Genomic DNA, 14,588 nt, shown 5'->3' with positions numbered 1-14,588 from the left:
CAGCTAGTTTTCTCCCCAAGTGCTCGGTCCACCGCCTCTAGCTCATCACTGCTCTGGCGTCGTTTCCTCTCATGTGATTAGTGCCCACCTAGCTCTTGAGCTTCTTTAGACAAACTGCCATTACATCTCATGGGATCTCTCTGAATTCACTGATGCAACATTCAACCCAGTCAAGTTTGGTACCAACTAAGAGCTTACCGCCTACATACTTTGAAGACATTCTCATTGGTGGCAACAAACAAACAGAAACCACTTCAGTCTGGCCTCTCACTGAACCTTGAATGCCAATGCACAAATCTTCTACAACCTATGAAGCAACAGTAGTTCCTGTGGCTTCCATTTCTAATGACAAACGAAAACAGCATTGGGACGCCTGGGTGGCTCAGTTGGTTAAGCAGCTGCTTTTGGCTCAGGTCATGATCCCAGGGTCCTGGGATCGAGTCCCACATCGGGCTCCTTGCTCGGCAGGGAGCCTGCTTCTCCCTCTGCCTCTGCCTGTGCTCGCTCGCTCTCTCTCCCTCTGTCCCTGACAAATAAATAAATAAAATCTAAAAAAAAAAAAAAAAAAAAGAAAATAGCATTACTTCCAAGTCCTAGTAAACAGAAGAAGTTCCTACTGCCATCCTAGATGATGCCAAGGTGCTCTCTTGGTCAAATCAGAAGTATAAGAATGCCAGAGCCTCTAAGTTCTAAGAAAGTCCAGCTCTAGTTATTATTAACAATTTCACAAATTAAGATTAAACTTCCCATAATGCCTAAATTGTGTACAAACTAAAGTAGGAAATCAAAGTGTTACTGGTAATAACTGGGCTTTTAAAACCAATAGCAGACTATGTCTTCAGACGATGCAATAGGACAATTTCAGTCTTTCTTACTTAAGAACTGATTCCTCACCCAACGATAATGTGTCCTTGTTCATTTAAATAAGCTGTTACTTACCAGGTTCTCTCCAAAAAATGGTTTAAAGAGGCCATTTTCTAAATTTCCAAGTGACTTGGGTCCAAACCTTCAGACAACGGGCTACAGCGAATGCCCAGGAAGCACAACCAACTACCATCAAGTGTTAGCTTCCAGCCCTTCACTCCTGCCCCCAAGCATCAAGTTCATCTTGTCCAACAGCCATGAGGTGAAAGCATAAAAGCTATCTTCCTTGAGCAAAATCTGTAATCTTTAGTTCCTTCTCACTGCATAAACAGACTCATGTCTTCTTCATTCACCTTTTAAAAAGGCATAGTAATAACTAAAATTTCAGACAGTCACCAGGATGTTCACCAGGATGGCTGTGGAAAAAAAGGCCTCCCTGTCCCCAATGCCACTTCTTTACAATGGAGAAGAATAAGAAGATAATGATGTTCTATGTGGTTCTACTTCCCAGCCATATGGAGATCAGGAGCACCCCGTCCCCCTCCACCCCCCCCCAAATTAAAAATTCAGGATTTTTTTTTTCATTCACCTAACCATGGGAAATTCTTGAAAGCCTACTTCCAGCATCACACATAGACTCAGACATGTGAGAGATGAGAAGCCTAAGGGTCCCTGAAATCTGCCCTTCATTTCACTTCTGAAGAATTCACCTGAGGGGTGGCACTCATCCCAGGCCACACAGCAAAACAGGGACTGAACCGGAAAGGGAACCCCAGTTTACCCATTACTCAGAGAAGCACGCGCACACACACACACACCCCATGTCCTTCTTTTTACATTACGTAATTACACCTGCAAGCTCCAAACGGTGTGGAATCCCTCTCCTCTTAAGAAATGACCAGGAAGGGGGTGCCTGCGTGGCTCAGTGGGTTAAAGCCTCTGCCTTCGGCTCAGGTCATGATCCCAGAGTCCTGGGATCGAGCCCCGCATGGGGCTCTCTGCTCGGCGGGGAGCGTGCTTCCTCCTCTCTCTCTCTGCCTGCCTCCCTGCCTACTTGTGGTCTCTGTCTGTCAAATAAATAAGTAAAATGTTTAAAAAAAAAAAAATGACCAGGATGTTGGCCTTGGCTGAACTGGGAGACGCAGATGACCAACCGAGATGAGGGACACTAGGCAGAAGACAACTCGAGAGTGCCGCGTGAGATCAACAAAGGGAACAGTCTGATACCTCATTGCTTCGGTGTAGTGTAGGAAGGTGGTGTTTGGAGGAGGGAACAGAATTTAGTAATGGAAAAGCCTGGATTAGGAGGTATTGAGGGATACAAACTGGCATACTCTTGGGCGTGTCCAAGGTTGGCTGTTAGGCGGTAAGTAGCCAGTGGGATTCCAAGGCTGGGGCAAGGGCAGAAGAAAACAATGGATGCACGGCTTATGGCTGCTAAGGAGAATATTTAAGCCAGGTAGGTATTCAGAAAATAAGCCTCTAATTATTCGAACTCGGGAACAAAGTAGGTAATTAAACTGGGGACACAAGGCGATCTCAGCTTTCCATATTGAGGCAAAAGGCCAAGCCAGAAGACCAACTACAGCCAGTCTCTGAAATGAAGTAAAATGCTACTTTATAATTTGCTTAGAAATCAGCGATGCTGATTTGAGGGTAGACCCCAGGCTCATAGTAGGTCTCCAATATCTGTCAGTTCCTCCTCTCTCTCCCAAGACCAACAACTAGGGGGCAGCCCTTGAAAGCCCAGAGCGCACTCAGAAGTGGTCTATGACCCAGCTGTTAAAAAATTAATGAATCTAGTCAATCACATTCCCTAAGGCACTTGGAGATGCTGAGATAGCGGGACAAATGGGAAATTTTTACATTTGTGTGCTCATTGAACAAGATCTATATTCATTCTCAAGGCCCTAGTCACCCAAAGGGTGATTTGCCTTTGAGAGCCTGACCAATATGAAATCTATAAAATGAATGCCTGCTTGATTCCCTCATGGGCTGCATTATAAGGTAATCTCAATTAGAACTATCGAAGCAGAGGGATTTTTAAAACTTGGTCTCTTGCAGTCCGTGAAAAAGGTTAGTGGCTCTCAGCAGCACTGACGGTCTGAACCTTCTTCACAGGAGGGTCTCGTGCCTTAAACCTCAACCGTGGGGCATTACTGCATCAGTGGTTCTCATGTCAGAGCCTGGACATCACTTTTTAAAGCAGGCACATTTTGAAAAGAGGCGCAAGAGGCTTCCCCACCCCCCGCCCGACCCCTGTTGGTGCCTTATAAAGTTCTGAGGCTTCAACGCTGAATGTGGCTCCAGCACAAAACAACTCATTAGAAGATCACATCCCAAAATGATGGGCCTGTGTCTGTGAAATAAACTTTTCTTACACCGATCTGTGATTCAGCGCCATTTCTTGAAAGTGGCAAAGTACTTGGTGCTGTACCAGGGAATCCACCCACGTGGCTGCCCGGGTCTCTGAAAGATATGCCAGCACAATATGCTACAATTTGGATTCAAACTGAAAATTACGTTGCTTAAAAGCATTATTTGTTGGCTGATTACAGACACGGATCACAGGTACACACACACAGTACTGTTCTTCAAACCACTACTTTTCAGTTGGTGGTGCAGAAGAAACATCGCATTTGTTAATATCCATCCTCCTCCTGTGTCCCAATGTCTGTCTCCCCCTTAATCCATCCTGGAGATACTCTGAGTTTAGCTGTGAAGAGTGTGTCTGGCCATTCAAGTGTAAAGCCACAAAGCTACATAGCCTCCAATTGATCCTAAGCAGTGATCACGTCTCAACCTGGACAAATTACTCTAGCCACAAGTCAACCCAATAGCAATTGTGGATAGAGTCAATATTGAACCTGATCCAAATTTCATCAGTCTTCCTTCTCCCTTAATTCTCTACGCCCAGTTTTACATGGATAGCGATGCCATTCATTTTCTTATTAAAGGGATGAAGTATTATCTGTATTATGATTATCTAAGATGTGTTAGAGTTTTCTTCTTCCTTAATACTAGATGATTTACAAAGAACTTGTCTTTCCTAGAAAGGTCACTAGTAAAATGCACCCAATTTTTCTCTAATGTGGTGCTTTCCCTGTCCATAAAACTTATTTGATTAGCAGTACTATAGAAGCTAAAGCTTTTGTATGCAGGCACTCAAGCATAATTTAATCATTTTATTTAAGCATGAAAAAAATTATTCTGAAAGCCCTGTTAGGTAAAATATCCCTGGTTAGTTTAAACTTACATTTGCAGGTATATTAAAGGTAAAATAAATCACAGGATGCTTACTATGCAATAGAATAGTGTTAACTTTGTTATAATAGTCAGCAGTAAGTTAAAAATTGTAGTATTAGAGAATGCAAGGAATAGCTATCTCGTTTTAAATAACTATATTTAAACAGATTATTTAAAAATAAATTTTGCTTTGTGTGAACCCTTTTTATATTACCAGGATTGTCACCTATGGAAACCTCTTTCATAGTCAAACAAGATGAGGTCCTAATTGCATAATACCATTTATCTGCTGAGGATAAAAGTGCCAACAAATGAAAATGCACATTAAGCAAGAGATTGTCAGAATAGAAAATTGTCTTTTTTTTATTTTTTTTATTTTTTTTTTGTTTTTTTGTTTTTAAATAACCCACTCACACTAACAAAAGACTGCAGTAGCTTCCAAATTATAGGCTGTTATTTTTAGTGGAAGTAGTTCAATATTCATATTGGAGCAGATGTAGCAGTTTAACAAAACAGCTCTTCAAATCCTGCACAAATTGAAAACAGGAAAACTGATTGCATTTTCTCTTATCACTTTCCTTTTCTGAATTGACACTTTTGGCCTTCTGAAAATTTACACATGGCTTTCATCTCAACAGCACCTGCTGATCAAATAGAAACCTAACATTTTCATGAAAATGGTATAAAGGACTAGTTTTGTTCTAAACACTGCAAAGGGCATCAGTTGCCTACTTGATGGCAACAATTGCTGTGTATAAAGCATATTCATCATAGGTTTATATTTTCATTAAACTTTTAAAAAAAAATATGTTAAGTCCCTTCTGGTTTTCTTCCCATACTCACTTTTGTATGACTCAAATTTCTTTGACTCAATTCTCCCTAATACTTAGCTGTATTATGCAAAGACTATGTAAAATGTACAAAAGGGAAGATTACGCTAAGATAAGGACAATACTTACTATCTTCTCTGCCTCTGCTTGGAATATACACATGTCTATTTTGACATATTACTGTCTATGCATGTCTATGGGCATAAAATACATACATCCCATCTTCATTTTCCAACCACCAAAAGAAAACAAGAAACAAAAAAGTCAAAGTCAGGCTCTATTTTTGGAAGGGACCTTACACATTCTTTTTATCAGAGACAGCTTCAGCAGGTGCTTTAATGTTTGAGTACCCCAAACTGGGAAAGAACAGGTCTCACCCAAGCACAAGCTGGCAAACACCTAAATGATGTGACCAACCGCTCCCTATAGACACCGCCAGAAGAGGTAAAGGGAAATCTTGAAAATGGGTATTCTTATGGGTACTACGTACAAGATTAATAGCTAGGATGCTTCTCAGATTTTTCAGTAAAAGTGCTCCCCATATTTCTCCATAACATCCAATTCTGGATAAAATTAAAGGTGCTCCTAAGACGTGCGACCTGTCCATTTCTTAGCCAAAAGAGCTCTACCCCTTCTGAAGGATTCCAGGCTGTCCGCTCCCATTCTGCCTGGGTGATAAGGTAACCTAAAGGCAGAAATGACATACAGTAATATATGTGCCACTCTGACCAGTTGGTCTGTGAATTTCAGTGTTTCATCATGCTCACTGAGGCAACAGCAAACCTGAAATGTCAATATGTTCAGTCAATGGAAGTGAAATAATGGGACTCTATTGTCTTACCCAATCGATCTGCGGCTGTCAACAAGGAAACATGCCCCCCCCAGGCTTTAAACAAATTTTAATTAGGCTTTTAGTTACTGGATCCTATTTACCTATGGAAACACCTATCTCGATTATGTGTACGAGGCAAACAATATTTTTTTTCACTTTTATCCATTTTAAAAACATTACAAAGTTGACACTGTAATTTTTAGAAATACACTCATGAATTAATAAAATATATATATTTTTTTACTCTTTTTTTTTTTAAACCCACTCCAAGGGAAAAAATTCCGTGTCTCAAATCCAAAACACAAATCTACCTGACAGCGTCAGAATTTTTTTTCTCTAAACCATGTTGAAACCATACTATCAAATCGACTAACTGCATATTAAAAGTAGTCTACATTTGCTCTTCTCACTCATTCAAGTACCACCGCTAGCATCAGTTCAACACCCATTCAAAACAAGTCACACAAAACCCGACACCGATGATCAATTCCAAAAGCCACTACCCTTTCTGCTCAGTGTATCAGTCCGAAACACAAGGGGGTAAATGAAACTCCTGTTAAAATAAGGGAGATGGTGCTGAGAAGGGCAGGGGTGGGGGGTAAAGAGAAAAGAAGACGTTTCCGTCATTCAATTTCCCCTAAGTTCTATGGCCCTTCCCTGTACCAGGAGAGAGACAAGCTCACCTTAAAATAAAAATTAAAATAAACTAATCAAGTTGTTAAGCAGCTTCTTCTCTCCCCCTCTTCATCTAAAGGCTTCAGCGTTCAGTCAATAAATAATCTATTGTTCCCCCTTTATCGAGTCTCTTTAAACCTATTCAGACGGGCAAAACTAAACCCAATTAAAGATAAGGCCCTCCAGTAATCTCACCTCGGTGAGTCCTGTCTGGATAGCAGAGGTGATGGGAGATAGCGTCCAGGCCAGGACTGATGCCTCCTTCTCACCCCGCACAACAAAAGGCAGATTTCTCTTTCTCCCTCTGCTAATCTTTAAATGTAAATTCTCTCCGCCCGCTAAGAGGAGCGACAGATAACATGTTACATCTTCACTTCTCCTGGTCTTATCGACTTCTGAATCATTTGGAAAGGGAGAGAGGGAAAGAGAAAAGCAGCTTCCCCGCTCCCCCCACCCCCCCTCCCCACCCCTCCTTCCTCCCCGCTCGCCTCCCCTCCGCGTTCACGGAGATTACCTTCTGGCAAAGGAGCGCAGGAGAGGCGGCCGCAGCCGAGGCGGCACCCAGACCGCGGCTTTGTATTCATTAAACACACATCGGAGCTTATCAGAAGTAAAAGGCTTGTCAGGATGGCACATTGTGTGTGAGTGAGTGTGTGAGCGCAGGAGGGAGAGGAGAGAAGCCAACGTGCATCAGGGTGATTACAATATCAGCAGGGCCCAGATGGAGGCAGGAAAATAAACAGAGGGTGCGTGTGAGACGGAGCGCGAGAGGGAGGAAAAGTGGGAGAGAGAGAGGGAGAGAGGGAGAGGAAAGAGGCACAGGCTGGAGAGAAGAAACCGAAAGGGATGGTGGAGGTGGGGGCTCGGGCCCCAGGATGGGGGGCAGCAAGTGGGCACGAGGGACCCCAAAGCCGGCGGAGGGTGACAGCCGGGGGATGGGGGGTTTGCTTATATCCCCCAAACTGCCCCTCCTCCAAGAAAAGGGAAGGAATCCAGACTAGCCAACTGCATTTCCCTGTTCCAGGGCCAGACTGAACATTTTGGAGGTCCTGTCAAGGTCAGAAGGGATCAAGAGCTCCCTTTTTGGCAGAGCATAACAATGAGACATTCACCATCTCACCTTCAGCCCAATTGCCACAATTTGCAAAACAAACCTATTTGAGCCCTCACAGCTGTTAAGCAGCCTTCCAGACCAACCACGAGTGGAAGTTCTTGTCCCTCTCTTCCTTGGCCCCAATACCCTGAAATTCCACCCCCCCCTACCTACACCAACAGACAGAAAATCTCTTGCCCTGGGCTTGAGAGTGTTCCAGCAGAAGACTTGTGCTGCCAGCAGCACTGTGATAAGAAGGACCACTTGTGATTGGTAGCTACAGGTGACTCCTAGACACCTGCTCCACCTCCAGAAATTGTGTGGGGGGAGGGGGTTCCCTATGTGTACATCTGAGAGTCTATTTTGGAGGTGGGAATTTGAAATTGAGGCAATCAATCTCGGCCTGAGCTGCTTCACAGCTCCTCACCCACCCAGCGCCCGAAAATCAATCAGAAAACAAGCAAGGGCTAATGCTCCTCCGTCAGACCAGAGTTCATCCTCCACCCCATCAGGGTCAGGAGGGAGATACACCTGAGTAGTCCCATGGGAGCCCCTTTTCACTTTTAAATGCGCCCATCAGACAATCTGAACATCTGATCAGATCCTTAATGGAGTGCAGATAATGCAGCAAAGAAGGTTATTTTATTGGGGGAAGGGGGAGTATTTGGTTGTGTTGCATTTCAAGGCACTGAAGCTTGGTTAAGGAGCTCTCATGCAGTATGAAGATCAAGTTCAGAACGAAGTAGCCAATAAACTGCATAATTGTTCATGACATACACTGTAGCCCCAGCTGCAGTGACACGCTGGGTTATAACACAGTATATGCATGGGTCTTAGTTAAGGGACAAAATGGTAGAGGAGAGGGAAGCGTAAGGCTAGTTAATAGAGAAAAAGAAAAGGAAGAGAGTCTCTTAGAGGCAAATTTGATGAGAGGCATTGTTTAATCGAGCACCCCCTCCAAAACACTTAACCAAAAAACAGCTGCATGGGTGGTGGCCTCCCCACCGCCCCCCCCAGCCCCATGCTCCCACGCCAAGAGAATTCAGAAAAATTTGATAGGTAAGACAGAGTGAAAATAAGCTGGACCTAGGTGGGGGAAGGGCATGTGTGAAAAATCTTGTCATGCAATAAATGTCAGATAAAAAGGGGTCTGCCACAATCCTCCAGTAATCCAATAACGTGGAAAACCTCATGGTATCACTGAGACGAGAACAAGGTAATATTTTTCCATAAATCTTCAAAAAGTGGCCAGGTTCAATAGAGAGAGAGGGGTGCAAGGGTAGGAAGTAAGCCATTTGGCAGGGCACATTACAACATCAAGTGAACTTTAAATGGGTGAAAATCGGCCATTCTAACATGTTTTAAATTTAATAACGGATTTCTGGAGTACCATTTTAGTTCTCATAAAAGCTCACCTTTCACCTTTTCTCTAGCTGTTATAGAAAACTGCATTCAGAATAACCAGATGCAATCACACATACCTTCCTCTTTATTACATTTCAGTTAGATCAATTTGGACAGAGACTACATGTAAATGCCTGTAAATCCAACACAACTCTAGGAAGAAAAAAATACAACTTACAAATGATTACTGATTTTTCCATTACATGCTCTTTGGGGGGAAAAAAACGCTATTTAAAAAAACAAAACAATGCACTACTACTTTCAAACCCAAAAAAGGTTTACATTTTCTTTTAAAAGCATCCAAACATTAAAGGCATGAAGAAAACTGTGCAAAAACTAATCTGTCAATGTTCTTATTTTATAAAAGCACAGTATTTCTATTACTACCTTGTTTGTTCATTGACTTTTGGCTCACAGTTCTAGAAAAGATCAACCAATTCTCAAATGGGAAGAATCCATGACTCCCTTCCAAAGCAAACACTTTGCTGCAAAGCTTTCAATTTAAAAAAAAAAAAAAAGCGCAATATAATAATCAAGAAGTATAATCACAGAATAAGTGTACAACAGGAAGTGGTTTCTATAATCACAGCTGTCTTAAAGTCCAAGCTGGAGGGAGACTAGAAATCTTAATTTCAACTAGTTCTTTTCTTAATAATAGGTTACCTTCCTATAAAAGCAAGAAGTCCATCTGCCCCAGGCAGATAAGTTTTGAAGCATTAATTCAGATAAAAATCTAGCATTTTCTTTCTTTCTTTGAGTATGTGAATTCTAGTGTGCTATAATGTGAGAATTCCAACATATGACCATTATGGCATAATATCTCATTGCTCAGCTTGTCATTATTTCATTTGTAATTCTTATGTTAATTATGTTCATAATTACTATAAACAGATGTGGTAGACATTCATGTGACCTTTTATTGCAGAATGCATTCCTCACTCATTTTGCTTTAATTTCTCATGGACATGAAACTGAAATGCACAAAAAAAGAAAAAAGCTTTCTAATTTTCTAATGTTTTATGTCCCTAAGTTAAAACAAAACCTACCTTCTACTTCATCTGTATTTCAAAATATTAGAATATTCTTAACATTTAAGCTGCTTTACAGCACATTTTTCAATTGCACACTGAACCTCACTGCTGCTCACTAAATTGTAGCTATGGATGCCAAACAAAGGCTAGCATCCATGTCTAAGTTGTTGGTCTCTCTCTCTTTTTTTTTTTAATATCAAAGGTTAATGCAGCAGAATTGTGCTTCAAAACCAAGTGCCTAACAGCTACACACCGATTTATTCACTCATAACTCAACCATCACCCTCTTTACATAAAACACATTTACAATAAAATCAGTATGGATTTCATTAGCTGAAAACCTTCTCGAATTTCATTTCTTTGGCCCTAATCTATAATTAGTGTGGACAGACAGGTGCAAACCCTTCTCTTCTACAGATGGCTACTGGAAATGGTGCAAAGTAGCTCCTTCTGTTTAAACAACACAGAGATAACCTGCTCTGTCTTATCACTTACAATTACCTCCATTAAACTGAACTAATGTTTGCTTTAATAAAATGTTCACTGTTCTTTAAACATTATTTAGGAACCCTTATATTAATGGCTATAAAAAAGTGAAGTTGGAAGGTGTCTCTTTTGGTAACAATAACTTATTCTGGATAAAATGTTCCAAGTGATGGATAATACCAGGTTCACAAAGCTGCTTTAGTAGATTTAACATTTGTTCATTATTCTGGGGTCAAATATGATATTTTTAAATAAATGGGGTCAAATATGGTATGTTTAAAAGGCACTTTGGAGACAATTTACCAAGTGTCGGGGGGGGGGGCTTTTTCCAGAAGTGTAGAAAAATGGAAGGTTTAATTTTTTTTCTGGTAGATTTTAACTTGTTAGTATAGAACTCTTAAAGTCCTAGACTGCTTTCAAAGGATATTTATGTTCACTTCATTTTATGTACTTAACTTCTGATAGATTAACCTGAAAGTTATAGGAGTTCATTATTTTTAAGCCACATTTAAAAAATTAACTGTGAATGTAAGTGCACTCTATAAGCACATGGTTAAAAATTACTTCACTCCACAATAAATAACTTCTATAAAGCCAGAGATCACTTCTCCCTGCTTCTGCTATCAATAAAATCTGTGGATCACTACATGAAGAATAAGGTGTCCATAAAACAAAGAACTTTGAAGTGCCCAAACAGCAACAAATAAATAGCTTTTCTCACTGAACTTACATAACTTACAGTAATAGACTCCAGTAAAATGCAACTGACTCATTTTTTTTCACATGCAAATCCTGCAGGTGCCAATTTTTCAGACTGCTTTGCTATGAAGAGCTATGTTGCCTGCATAAAACCTCAATGAAGAAGGCTTTGCATTCAGTGCCTGTCAGCTGATGTTCATATCAAAGAAGTGAGAAACAGGATTTGACAGTGAAGAATGTCCTAAACTGACAACCACTGGCCAGCATTCCTATTGGAAGCATTTCTTTCTCGTGATCCCTTTTCAATGTATTAAAAAAAAAAAAAAAAAAAAAGCAAGTCTTTTTTTGGGGGGGGGGGGCTAGGCTTCTATTTTCCAATAAAATAAATGATAATGGCACCTTACATTTGTGTACTTCCTTGCAGTTCTGAAGTGCTCTTTTATCTGCGAACACTAACACCCTCGATGGGAGAGCTCATCATCAAATACTAGCATCCAGACCAGTATTTCACTATTCTTCAGGACAGAAAAATTGTAAAAATATTTAAAAGCTGTACTCCTATAGCTGCAACACACACCATACTACTCTCTTCAGCAACTTGTAACCAAATAGGGCAGTCTGCATTGTATTGCAAGTATAATGCTTCTTCTTAGGAAGGTCCTTGAAGAATCATTTTGAAAACCAAATTAACAGCAAATATTAGTGGGTCACGGAGACTACGTCACGGAGACTAGGTCTACAAAGGAAAATATCATTTCAAAGACTTCTGGTCTGCTTTGAGTTGTCTAAACATTAAGGACAAAACAGACCATCCCCCCCCCCCATGCTTCTATTAAGTATAAGTTGGACACTGGAGAAGGTACATACTCAAATTCTCCCACTCAATATTTAGCTTTTCAAATAAAGTGCTGTCTAAACGGTTTACAACAAAAATTATTAATGCTTAAACAAAGACTTTTAATATAAAGTTCTCTTAGTATAAATCTTAGATAAAGTCAGTGTTTAATATGCACCCAGAATGAGCCAGATTCCTGGGTTATTGGGTTGGAATTTTCTCTTTTGATAGAATAAACCAAAGAAATATCAAAAGTGAAATACAGTACAAGTAAAGCAACAACAGGCTTCAACTTCCTCAGCATCCATCCTGGCTGCAAGAAAAGCCTGGGTCAAAGTAAGATTCCCTGATGAATACTGGGTGAGACTGTCAGACCTCCCTTAGAAAACAACAATCACTAAAAAGAAAGAAAAGCAAAAAAGAGAGAGAGAGAGAGAGATCAGATAGCCCTACCTATGTAATTTGAAAGTCCCCATAATGTTAATACTAAATTAGACTTCAAGGATAGAATTATAGATTTGTGTCTGGTTGTCCACATCCCAGCCTGGACATAAACACCCAGGTTGGGGCTATGATGGTTTAAGAAACAATAGTGTTTGTTGACCTTTCTAAGGAACTGTGTGACAGGAGAAACTGGGCACAACAACAGACTCACATGGTCAAGGCAAAACACTGCAATAAACTAAAAGGAGGCCCCCAACACTAACAAGCCGTTCATCACAGAGAAGCTGGTCAATTTGTATTCTGGTGAGTGTGGACTCACTGGGCACAGACCCAGTTCCACTCCTGTTCTATGCAAAGGGAGGGGTGTGATAATAAAAGCCACTGAGTGCACTTAAAAACCGTACAGATGTTTAAAAGGAGACTAGGAGAGGAGGAAAAGAAAGAAAGAAAGAAAGAAAGACCCTGTAAAACAGATTTCAGTTCACACAGAAGGTAGAAAGAAAATGCTATGGTCAGCAACGCCACCTTTATCAGGGGATAAATCAATTTGCAGCAGCTGTGGACAGCCATTTATATACAGGCTCTGGGCAGATTAATTAAGGGAAGCGAAGTTAAAAATTCAAGGGGGCTCAGAGTTACATGAAGCACATGAAGTTGGCCTGAAGTGGCCTCTCCAGCTCTCCTGGTCTTTACTCCCTGGCCCTGGCCTGGGTGACTGGTCTACAGTACCTCCTCCTGGAGGAATACTAGCTACTCCTTAAAGGGACATCCTGCAGGTCCCCTGAGGAAGCAGCAGACAGGCTTGGGCACGCTGGGATTTGAGGTGCCCAATCTTGCGGGGGGGTGGGGGGCTTTGCTCTAAAGATTTCTACCCTACGCTCTGCGCTCTGCGAAGAATAAGGAGACCAAGGGCTGCAAAGCTCCCCAGTCATACCCTGAAACTGAAAGGCCTGGGGCGGGGGTGGATCCTATTTTTAGTAACAGTCTTGGTTCACATCCTACTTCCCGGCATCGTAGTACTCAAATTTTTCCAAGGGTTGACCGACCTTACAAGAAAAGAAAAGAAAAAAAAAAAAAAAAGTTTCATAAAATGGATTTAAGCGCTCTGGGCCGTCACAACCGTCTTTGCTTAAGGTGTCCCAGCCAGCGTAAGATCCGCTCCGGGAGAGTGGTCTGGGTGCGCCAACCCACCCAGTCCTTTAAGGTTCGCAGAGAGCGGTGAGTGGCGAGGCCCGGGCGCTTTTCCATCCTGGCCCGGGGGCTTCACCAGACGGGCTTCTAGAAAACGAAAGGAATTCCGCTAACGCGGCTCCCGGTCTGGACTCTGCGGGGCAAGAGCTGCAGAGCACAAGGCTCTGCTCCTCGTTCAGGAGCGGCGAGCGTCGAGTCGGGGCCGCAAGGGGAACCTCCAAATGGCAGAGTGGCGGGACCCCGAGAGGAGGTCAAGGCAGGTGCGACGCTGCCCAGCGACAGCCGGCGGTGAAATCCTGAACCCGTCGTGGGTTAGAGACGCCCGGTCGGGAGACTTCGTGCGCCCTGGTGCATCCCGCTCGGCACCCCAAACGCCCGGGAGTAATGGGGAAAGTTCGCAGGCGGGTGCAGAGTGCCTAGACGCCGCTAAGAAGACCCGGACCCCAGTCGCAGCCGAGTCTACAAGTTAACATTCCGCCTTTCTTGCTCCTAGAGCTAAGTTTTCTACTATCGAAACGTGCCTTTCCCTTTCAGTTAAAAACAAAAAACAAAAAACCCACGATGCGGGTTTAGGGCCACCTGCCAAACGCACCGTGGGCACGTTGACCAGTTGTTCTGTCGGAGTATGGGGGGTGGGAACTACGCACCATCTTCCTGTTCACATACCGCGATGATGGAGAGGAAAGGGGGAAAAAATTGTAAAAGACAGCGCGGGGAATCTAGGAGTGAAAACTGCATCCTTAGCTGACCCGTGAAGTTCAGTGTCATCTCATAGTGGAGTCACCCGCGATGTTCCTCTCGGCCCTGGTGCGTAGTCCTACCCTAGTTGAGCGATAAGTACAGCCTGCAGCCTCCCGGCCGAATAACCCGAATGAAGATGACGGTCATCAGAATAATAATTAACAGTAATAGCCGGGGGCCGGTCCCCGCCGCCCGCCCGCCGGCCCAGCCCTCCCGC

At 42.5% G+C, this 14,588-nt stretch overlaps 1 protein-coding gene across 3 annotated transcripts in view; it reads right to left on the bottom strand.

The window, feature by feature from the left end:
- RUNX1T1 (RUNX1 partner transcriptional co-repressor 1) overlaps positions 1–14,588 on the bottom strand; it is a 137,520-nt gene that overhangs the window by 122,351 nt on the left and 581 nt on the right. The gene's annotated exons all lie outside the window — the stretch shown is intronic.

The sequence above is a fragment of the Lutra lutra genome, chromosome 4 (genome assembly GCF_902655055.1).
Source record: "Lutra lutra chromosome 4, mLutLut1.2, whole genome shotgun sequence".
Lineage (NCBI taxonomy): Eukaryota > Metazoa > Chordata > Mammalia > Carnivora > Mustelidae > Lutra > Lutra lutra.
This window is presented reverse-complemented; position numbering and strand designations above follow the sequence as displayed.